This window comes from Malus sylvestris, chromosome 7 (genome assembly GCF_916048215.2).
Source record: "Malus sylvestris chromosome 7, drMalSylv7.2, whole genome shotgun sequence".
NCBI lineage: Eukaryota > Viridiplantae > Streptophyta > Magnoliopsida > Rosales > Rosaceae > Malus > Malus sylvestris.
In genome coordinates this window covers 28,358,125-28,367,238 of record NC_062266.1, presented here as the reverse complement: position 1 = coordinate 28,367,238, position 9,114 = coordinate 28,358,125, and the positions used below count along the sequence as shown (strand labels likewise).

Below are 9,114 nucleotides of genomic sequence, written 5' to 3'. Positions count from 1 at the left end.
TTCTTTTTTTTTTTTTTAAATTTTTAATTATTATTATTATTTTTTTTATCAAGAGATTGCTTGTTCAATATTTCAAATTAATGACCTCTTTTTACTCTCTCTCTCTCTCTCTCTCTCTCTCACACACACACACACACACACAAACACAACACAAACCCAAGGCAAAATGAAGAACTCCAAGGTTAAGATTTTTGGACTTGGGACATCCAAATATGTAGATAGAAAGAATTGTTCGTTAGTGTAAGGGTTTAGGGGACTTAGGACATCCAAATATGTAGATAGAAAAAATTGTTCGTTAGTGTGGACAGTATTATCTTAACGAGTAAGGAATTGGAGTTTTAGAGAGAGGAAAATGTAGAGTGTGGAAAGTATTATCTTAGCGAGTAAGGAATTGGAGTTTTAGAGAGAGGAAAATGTAGAGAGAGAGAGAGAGAGAGAGAGAGAGAGAGAGAGAGAGAGAGAGAGAGAGAGAGAGAGAGAATTGTGCAACTGTATTTCATTACATTGTGTTAGGTGTACATTGAGTATTTATACATAAATACCAAATCTAACTAATGTGCTGACTTAGCACTTCCTTAACTAACATATACACTAAGATACTAATATGGTGCTTTACACATTTAATAAGATTGTGAACCTTCATTACTCCTAACACACCCCCTTAAGTCAAAGGTAGATGAGCAAACTGAAAGCTTGTTAGCCAAGGAAGCAAAATGATCAGCAGGAAGGGGCTTGGTGAAAATATCTGCAACCTGTAACAATGTGCTAACATGTTGTACACCAATCTGTCCCAAAAGAACTTTCTCTCGGATGAAATGGTAATCAATCTCAATATGCTTAGTCCTAGCATGGAAAATTGGATTAAATGCTAGTGCTATAGCACTTTTGTTATCACAGAAGATGACAGGTTTTATGAGAATAGGAAATGAAACATCAGAAAAGATCTTGCAAACCCAAGTAATTTTTGCAGCAGTGTTTGCAAACGACTTGTATTCTACCTCAGTGGATGACCGAGCCACGGTGTTTTGTTTCTTAGCACTCCAAGACACCACAACAACAACAACAACAACAACAACAACAACAAAGCCTTTTCCCACTAAGTGGGGTCGGCTATATGAATCCTAGAACGCCATTGCGCTCGGTTTTGTGTCGTGTCCTCCGTTAGATCCAAGTACTCAAGTCTTTTCTTAGGGTCTCTTCCAAAGTTTTCCTAGGTCTTCCTCTATCCCTTCGGCCCTGAACCTCTGTCCCGTAGTCACATTTTCGAACCGGAGCGTCAGTAGGCCTTCTTTGCACATGTCCAAACCACCGGAACCGATTTTCTCTCATATTTCCTTCAATTTCGGCTACTCCTACTTTACCTCGGATATCCTCATTCCCAATCTTATCCTTTCTCGTGTGCCCACACATCCCACGAAGCATCCTCATCTCCGCTACACCCATTTTGTGTACGTGTTGATGCTTCACCGCCCAACATTCTGTGCCATACAACATCGCTGGCCTTATTGCCGTCCTATAAAATTTTCCCTTGAGCTTCAGTGGCCTACGACGGTCACACAACACGCCGGATGCACTCTTACACTTCATCCATCCAGCTTGTATTCTATGGTTGAGATCTCCATCTAATTCTCCGTTCTCTTGCAAGATAGATCCTAGGTAGCGAAAACGGTCGCTTTTTGTGATCTTCGCTAGATTGCTCCGGTCATTAGTGTGGATAAGTATATAAATGGATAGAGATAGGAAAGCAAACACAAGATGTACGTGGTTCACCCAGATTGGCTACGTCCACGGAATAGAGGAGTTCTCATTAATTGTGAAGGGTTTACACAAGTACATAGGTTCAAGCTGTCCTTTAGTGAGTACAAGTGAATGATTTAGTACAAATGACATTAGGAAATATTGTGGGAGAATGATCTCGTAATCACGAAACTTCTAAGTACCGGAGTGTGGTATCGTCTTGACTTGCCTTATCTGTCTCATAGGTAGATGTGGCATCTTCTCTGGAAGTACTCTTCCTCCATCCAGGGGTGGTATCTTTAACTGGTGGAGATGCACAAGGTAATGTATCAATTTCACTTGAAGCTTACTTGTAGTTTCAAGCTTGGTCAAGCGCGATACAAACCATGCAGTAGGAGTCCCCCAAGTCGCCGAGCTAGGGGATCTGCTGAAAGAGGTGACAGACAAGGTAAGCAATCAGAGCTCCGGCTGATTGTTCACATTCTCCCTATCTTGCAGGCAGCATGAAGGATAAAGAGAAGAAAAATGAGAAGAGATGATATGGGATACTTTTGCTTTTGAAGAAGTAACTTTCCACAGGCTTATTCTTGAACTGGGCTGAAGGGTTTTCTGGTTTCCTCCAGAGTATAAGGCCGACTGAAGAATTTGAGGGTCAAAACAAGTCCATCAAATCTAGAGTACGTTCGACCCTGCTGATATGGGATACTTTTGCTTTTGACAGAGTAGTGGATGTATCGGCACGTGTGCTGTTACGCTTGTCTCTACATGCTTCTTTGTATCATTCTCACTTGCCATATCTGTTCCTCAGGCAGATGCGGTATCTTCCCTGGAAGCATAAGATGTTGAAGATGAGTACTCGAGAGCAATGCCAGGTAAGTAATCAGGTAAGGGGTTCCAGGCAGTCAGTTCCTGGCTGGAAGCTTGATTCTAAGTGCTGACTGATTGCTCTCTTTCTCCTTGTCTTGCAGGTAAGAACAAGGCCAAAGGAAAAGACAGGGAAAAAACATGATATGGGATACTCTTGCTTTTAACCCTGATGATATGAGATATTCTTGCTCTAGTATAGCTTGTTTGCAGAGGTATTATCGGGGGGAAAGAAAGCTGAATATTTCGAAAGACTTCGTTGGGAGTGCCCTCTCAGATAAGAGGAAGGGTTGAGCATTTTTGCAGGTCTGCCTGTCCGTTGGGGATGGAGGTCGACATATATAGGAGTCTCCCTAACATCAAGTAATAATGCTATTCCTTTACCCTGCTTGGTCATAGCACGGTAGTGGGAGCTGCCAGCTTCACATGTTTTAACTCTGTCAGAGCACTTTGAAAAAGTGGTCTGTGGTATCTGGAAAACTGATGTTGCGTGTGAAGATTACAGACAAGCTTTATCCATGGAGATCCAGCTCTTGAAGTTGGGAAAGTGGTGCCTCTTCAATTTTCGAACAAGCAATCCTGTCGAGGATCTGGTTCTCGAGATTCGAAGAACGATGCCTCTTCGATTTTTGAGAAAGCAATCCTGCTGGGGGTCTAACTCTCGAGATTCGGAGAGCGGTGTCTCTTCGATTTTGAGAAAGTAATCATGTTGGGAGTCTGGCTCTCGAGATTCGGAGGGCGGTGCCTCTTCGATTTTGGAGCAAACAATCTTGTTGGGAGTGTTTTCTCGAATGTGAGTAAAGGTTGGGCATGTTTGCTAGTCTACCTTGCCACTAAGCACAGAGGTTGACGCAGGACTTTCTAATTATCCAGCAGTGGTACTGTTCCTTTACCCTCTCTTCGATTTTTGAGAAAGTAATCATGTTGGGAGTCTGGCTCTCGAGATTCGGAGAGCGGTGCCTCTTCGATTTTGGACCAAGCAATCTTGTTGGGAGTGTTTTCTCGAATGTGAGTAAAGGTTGGGCATGTTTGCTAGTCTACCTTGCCACGAAGCACAGAGGTTGACACATATGGACTTTCCAATTATCCAGCAGTGGTACTGTTCCTTTACCCTCTCTTCGATTTTTGAGAAAGTAATCATGTTGGGAGTCTGGCTCTCGAGATTCGAAGGGCGGTGCCTCTTCGATTTTGGAGCAAGCAATCTTGTTGGGAGTGTTTTCTCGAATGTGAGTAAAGGTTGGGCATGTTTGCTAGTCTACCTTGCCACGAAGCACAGAGGTTGACACACCGGGATTTTCCAATTATCCAGCAGTGGTACTGTTCCTTTACCCTTGTGGGTAATAATATGGTAGCTATACCTTCAAAATTTATGTGTCTAAACTTTGTTAGTGTTGTTTTTTTGCTATTCTTTTACCCTTCTTGGTCAGAGCGATGTAGTGGGAGCTGCAAGCTTCACGTGTCTCAACTTTGTCAGAGAACTTTGGCAAAGTTATCTGTGGTACCCATGAGCTACTGTTGTGTGTGGGAAGTGGGTGATTGAACAGTACGATTCATGTGCTTTCTACTTCACCAGAAATCTTCGACAGAATACCCATAATTTCCGTAAAGCTGAGTGTGCGTGTGACAGGTGCTGACAAGGCTGGAAAAGTACGTGCCTCTTCGATTTCTGAGATCGGCCCTCGTGGTCTCTGAGCAGCCCAGCTTTTGAGAAAGCAAGCCTCTTCGATTTCTGAGATCGGCCTTCGTGGTCTTTGAGTAGCCCAGCTTTTAAGAAAGCAAATGCCTCTTCGATTTCTGAGATCGACCCTCGTGGTCTCTGAGCAGCCCAGCTTTTGAGAAAGCAAACGCCTCTTCGATTTCTGAGCAGGCGCCTCTTCGATTTCTGAAGCTTCGTCGAGTGCAGATTTTTATAGGGGCTGACATTAAGTTCCAAAGCACACTTGAATCTCCACCAGTAGAAGTTCCATTCTTGCACTTCTAAGATCTTGATTTTTCCGACCTCTTCTCTTTTCAACACCTTTGAAAATGTCTGGCCCCTCCGACCGTCGTTTTGACTTGAACTTTGTTGAAGAGGCAGCCCCGCCTTCTCCAGACAACATATGGCGCCCATCCTTCGTCTCCCCTACTGGTCCTCTTACCGTTGGGGATTCCGTGATGAAGAATGATATGACCGCTGCGGTAGTGGCCAGGAACCTTCTCACTCCCAAAGATAACAGACTCTTTCCAAACGGTCTGATGAGTTGGCTGTTAAAGATTCTCTGGCTCTCAGTGTTCAGTGTGCAGGTTCTGTGTCTAATATGGCCCAACGCCTATTTGCTCGAACCCGCCAAGTTGAATCATTGGCGGCTGAAGTGATGAGTCTCAAACAGGAGATTAGATGGCTCAAGCATGAGAATAAACAGTTGCACCGGCTCGCACATGACTATGCTACAAACATGAAGAGGAAGCTTGACTAGATGAAGGAATCTGATGGTCAGGTTTTACTTGATCATCAGAGATTTGTGGGTTTGTTCCAAAGGCATTTATTGCCTTCGTCTTCTGGGGCTGTATCGCGTAATGAAGCTCCGAATGATCAACCTTTGATGCCTCTTCCTTCTAGGGTTCTGTCCAGTACTGAGGCTCCAAATGATCCCCCTCCGGTGCCTTCTCTTTCTGGGGCTCTACCGACTGCTGAGACTTCTCCTAAGCAACCTTTGTGAAGGCTCCCTCTTGTTTGTTTATTTTGACTCATGTATATGTACATATTTGTACCTTATCGGGGATATCAATAAATAAGCTTTCATTCATTTCAACGTATTGTGTTAAATACACCAAAACCTTCTTTGCTAAGTTCTTTGAATTTTCTTTTGTTGTAGCTTGTATGTTGAAGCTTTGTGAGTGGAGCATGTAGGTTGAGGTACTGTTCCCTTAATTTCCCGAGTGAGGAAAACTTCTCGGTTGGAGACTTGGAAAATCCAAGTCACTGAGTGGGATCAGCTATATGAATCTTAGAACGCCATTGTGTTCTGTCCTGTGTCATGTCCTCCGTTAGATCCAAGTACTCTAAGTCTTTTCTTAGGGTCTCTTCCAAAGTTTTCCTAGGTCTTCCTCTACCCCTTCGGCCCTGAACCTCTGTCCCATAGTCGTATCTTCTAATCGGAGCGTCAGTAGGCCTTCTTTGCACATGTCCAAACCATCGTAACCGATTTTCTCTCATCTTTCCTTCAATTTCGGCTACTCCTACTTTACCCCGGATATCCTCATTCCTAATCTTATCCTTTCTCGTGTGCCCACACATCCAACGAAGCATCCTCATCTCCGCTACACCCATTTTGTGTACGTGTTGATGCTTCACCGCCCAACATTCTGTGCCATACAGCATCGCCGGCCTTATTGCCGTCCTATAAAATTTTCCCTTGAGCTTCAGTGGCATACGACGGTCACACAACACGCCGGATGCACTCTTCCACTTCATCCATCCAGCTTGTATGCTATGGTTGAGATCTCCATCTAATTCTCCGTTCTTTTGCAAGATAGATCCTAGGTAACGAAAACGGTCGCTCTTTGGTATTTCTTGATCTCCGATCCTCACCCCTAACTTGTTTTGGCCTCCATTTGCACTGAACTTGCACTCCATATATTCTGTCTTTGATCGGCTTAGGTGAAGACCTTTAGATTCCAACACTTCTCTCCAAAGGTTAAGCTTTGCATTTACCCCTTCCTGAGTTTCATCTATCAACACTATATCGTCTGCGAAAAGCATACACCAAGGAATATCATCTTAAATATGTCCTGTTAACTCATCCATTACCAACGCAAAAAGGTAAGGACTTAAGGATGAGCCTTGATGTAATCCTACAGTTATGGGAAAGCTTTCGGTTTGTCCTTCATGAGTTCTTACGGCAGTCTTTTCTCCTTCATACATATCCTTTATTGCTTGGATATATGCTACTCGTACTCCTTTCTTCTCTAAAATCCTCCAAAGAATGTCTCTTGGGACCCTATCATACGCTTTTTCCAAATCTATAAAGACCATGTGTAAATCCTTTTTCCCATCTCTATATCTTTCCATCAATCTTTGTAAGAGATAGATTGCCTCCATGGTTGAGCGCCCTGGCATGAACCCGAATTGGTTGTCCGAAACCCGTGTCTCTTGCCTCAATCTATGCTCAATGACTCTCTCCCAGAGCTTCATTGTATGACTCATTAGCTTAATACCCCTATAGTTCATGCAATTTTGTACGTCGCCCTTATTCTTGTAGATAGGCACCAAAGTGCTCGTTCGCCATTCATTTGGCATCTTCTTCGTTTTCAAAATCCTATTGAAAAGGTCAGTGAGCCATGTTATACCTGTCTCTCCCAAAACTTTCCACACTTCGATTGGTATATCGTCTGGGCCTATTGTTTTTCTATGCTTCATCTTCTTCAAAGCTACAACCACTTTTTCCTTCCGGATTCTACGATAAAAAGAGTAGTTTCTACACTCTTCTGAGTTACTCAACTCCCCTAAAGAAGCACTCCTTTCATGTCCTTCATTGAAAAGATTATGAAAATAACCTTTCCATCTGTCTTTAACCGCGTTCTCTGTAGCAAGAACCTTTCCATCCTCATCCTTGATGCATAAGGATTGCAAAGTTATACCAGGAGAGAGCGTGGCTAATCAACATCGCTTGTTGGTGATGGATGTACATATAAAAAATGTGAGAAAAAAGAACAAGACTTGGAAGTGCCCAAGGACTAGATGGTGGAATCTAAAAGAAGAAAAACAAGCCATTTTCAAAGAGAAAGTAATCACCCAGTATGTGTGGGATAGAGAGGGGGAAGCTAACCAAATGTGGGATTCCATGGCTAGTTGTATCCGAGAAGTAGCAAAAGAGGTATTATGAGAGTCCAAGGGCTTTGCCCCACACCAAAAGGAATCTTGGTGGTGGGAGGAGGTACAAACAAAGGTGAAGGCTAAGAAGGAATGTTGTAAAGCCTTATACAATGATATGACCGATGAAAATGGTGAAAGGTATAGAAAAGCGAAGCAAGAGGCGAAGAAAGCCGTGAGAGAAGCTAAGTTAGCGGTATTCAATAAAAAAAAATACACAATATCCACTTGTAGATCTTCTGTCAACAGGGAAGCCAATCGAATCAGCATTGGACCAAGCTGTGAGATGCTGAGCACCTTTTGTAAACCATAGGCTTGAGTCAATAATACCTTTGAGGTATCTTAAGATACGCTTTACAACATGCAAATGTATGGTTCTTGGAGACTACATATGTTGACATACTTGGTTTATTGCAAAGGCTAGATGCAAATGGAAAGAAGAATCCTTATAATTAGTGGTTTAGCCACAGGGCTTAAAGTTTCTGAAAAATCCAAGCCTTCTTGTTGATAGAAGCCCTTAGCAACTATACGTATTTTATATCTTTCTATAGACCCATCAGCCTTGTGTTGCACTTTGAAGGCTCATTTATAACCTACAAGATTGTAAGAAGGGTGATATGGTACCAAATCCCATGTACCTATGGATTGAAGGGCCTGAAACTCAGCTTGCATTGCTGCCATCCAAGGAGCATATTTAAAAGCTTGTAGGTAAGTAGTTGGTGTTGATGGTATCTTGGTGAGTAGATCAACTGAAGAAGGAAGATGATGCTTCGTGACTGTGAATACTTTGGGTTTATGAATTCCAGATTTGGCTCTAGTAATCATTGGATGAGTGTTGTAAGGTGCTTTTGATAAGACAGGTTCCTCAACAATTGAGTCAGTGACATGTAGTGATGGTGCAGATGTTGAAGTAGCATATGTAGTGACATGTAATGATGATGCATGTGAGGTATCAGTACTAGCAGATTCTTGAGATTGAGATACTGTAAGTGAAGACGTAGATTGCACATGTATAGTCACTAAGATTGAAGAAGCTGCATGAGTGGATTTTGACGTTGCAAGAGTTGTAGTAACTGAGAAACTGTGATGAAGATAAGGAAAGAAACTCTCATCAAACACAACATGCCTTGAGATGTAAAGCTTTTTAGTGATTGGATCATAACACCTATAACCAATGTGATTTAAACTATATCCTAGAAAAATGCATAGTTTACTCTTTGGTTCTAACTTGTGACTGGAGTAAGGTTTAAGCTATGGATAACAGGCACAACCAAAAAGCTTCAATGTGTGATACTTTGGTGCGGCTTGAAACAATTTTTCCTATGACTCAAGGATGAAGACTGCGGAGGCAACCTGTTAATAAGATAAATCACTGTTTGAAAAGCTTCAACCCAAAATTTAGGAGGTAAAACACTATGTGAAAGTAAGGTCCTGCTCTTTCTACAACTTGTCGATGTTTCCTCTTAACACACCCATTTTGTTCATGTGTGTGAGGACAACTCAGCTGATGTGTAATGCCTTGACCATTAAAGAAACCTTGAAGTACTTTGTTTAAAAATTCAACCCTTGAATCTGATCTCAAACATTGAAGTTTAGATGCAAACAATGTTTGAACTTTGAGAATGAAAGTTTTAAGTACTGAAGCAACATCTGATTTAAGA

At 42.3% G+C, this 9,114-nt stretch overlaps 1 long non-coding RNA gene across 1 annotated transcript; it reads left to right on the top strand.

The window, feature by feature from the left end:
- The first annotated feature begins 2,291 nt into the window (after positions 1 to 2,291).
- Positions 2,292 to 3,953, top strand: LOC126630429 (uncharacterized). Its single transcript, XR_007625996.1, has 3 exons — positions 2,292 to 2,414; positions 2,546 to 3,446; positions 3,880 to 3,953. It is a non-coding gene; the product is annotated as an uncharacterized LOC126630429 (long non-coding RNA).
- The last annotated feature ends 5,161 nt before the right edge of the window (positions 3,954 to 9,114 follow it).